The following is a 1,334-nucleotide window of genomic DNA, read 5'->3' as shown; positions in this document are numbered from 1 at the left end:
TAATAATTGCTTTAATTTCATCTTCATTGGTAGTGAATTCATCCTTTTCATTTTTGATACTAGTCATTTGGTTTTCTTTTTTTTCCAAACCAAGTTAACCAATGGTTTGTCTATTTCCCTCATAAAACCAGCTCCTAATTTTATTTATTAGTTCAATGGCCTTCTTACTTTCAGTTTTATTCATCTTTTCTTTGATTTTCAGTATTTCCAATTTGGTGTTTAATTAGAGATTTTTAATTTGTTCTTTTTCTAGTTTTTTTTTAGTTGTACGCTCAAGAAAAGAACTGCTCTTTTTCTCTTTTATTGTGGTATGTGTTTAGAGTATAATTTTTCCCCTAAGTATTGTTTTGGCTGCATCCCACAAATTTTGGTATATTACCTCATTATTGTCATTGTGTTTGCTGAAATTATTGATTGTGTCCATGATTTGTTATTTTACCCACTTATCTTTTAGGATTAGATTACTTAGTTTCCAATTAATTGTTAATCTCTGCTTCCATAGCCCAGTTGAATGAATTGAATGTGATTTTTACTGCATTATGGTCTGAAAAGGGTGCATTTAATATTTGTGATTTTCTGCATTTGTTTTGAGGTTTTTATGCCCTAATACATAGTATTTGTGAAGGTGACATGTACAGCCGAGAAAAAAGGTATACTCCTTTCTATTCCCATTTAATTTTCTCCAGAAGTCCATCATATTTAACTTTTCTAAAATTCTATTCATCTCATTCTTATTTATCTTGTGGTTATATTTATCTAGCTCTGAGAGGGGAAGTTGAGGTCCCCCACAGCATAATTACTGCCTATTTTCTCCTGTGATTTACTTAACTTTTCTTTTAAGAATTTATATGCTATGCCATTTGGTGCATCTATGTTTAGTACTGATATTACTTCATTGTCTATGGTACCTTTTAGCAAGATGTACTTTCTCTGCTTATCTCTTTTAATTAGGCAAATTTTTGCTTTTGCTTTCTGTGAGATCATGATTCTACCCTTGCCTTTTTAAAAATTTGGAGCACTTCATGAATTTACATGTCATCCTTACACAGAGGCCATGCTAATCTCTGTATCATTCCAGTTTTAGTACACGTACTTTCAAAATGAGCATGGGAAACATAATTCTAAATAGCATTCCAGAATATCTGGACCAAATCATAACTCCACCAAAAGTACATTAGCGTTCCTGCTTTCACTTAATTCCTCCAACAATTTTCATTTGCCTTTTTATTTCATGTTTGCCAATCTGATGAATGTAAGGTTGTTTTCATTTGTGTTTTTCTTGTTAATGATTTGAAACTTTTCTTTATATGGTTGTTCATGGTTTGGATTTCTTC

The 1,334-nt window shown here is 31.3% G+C and overlaps 1 non-coding gene across 1 annotated transcript; it reads right to left on the bottom strand.

The window, feature by feature from the left end:
• Window positions 1–1,004: 1,004 nt before the first annotated feature.
• On the bottom strand, window positions 1,005–1,108 carry LOC144456464 (U6 spliceosomal RNA). Its single transcript, XR_013485551.1, has one exon. It is a non-coding gene; the product is annotated as a U6 spliceosomal RNA (small nuclear RNA).
• Window positions 1,109–1,334: the final 226 nt, after the last annotated feature.

Source organism: Phascolarctos cinereus, unplaced genomic scaffold (genome assembly GCF_003287225.1).
Source record: "Phascolarctos cinereus isolate Bilbo 61053 unplaced genomic scaffold, phaCin_HiC Scaffold_3;HRSCAF=262, whole genome shotgun sequence".
Lineage (NCBI taxonomy): Eukaryota > Metazoa > Chordata > Mammalia > Diprotodontia > Phascolarctidae > Phascolarctos > Phascolarctos cinereus.
Note: the sequence above shows the minus strand (reverse complement) of the source record. Positions and strands in the feature narration are given on the sequence as shown.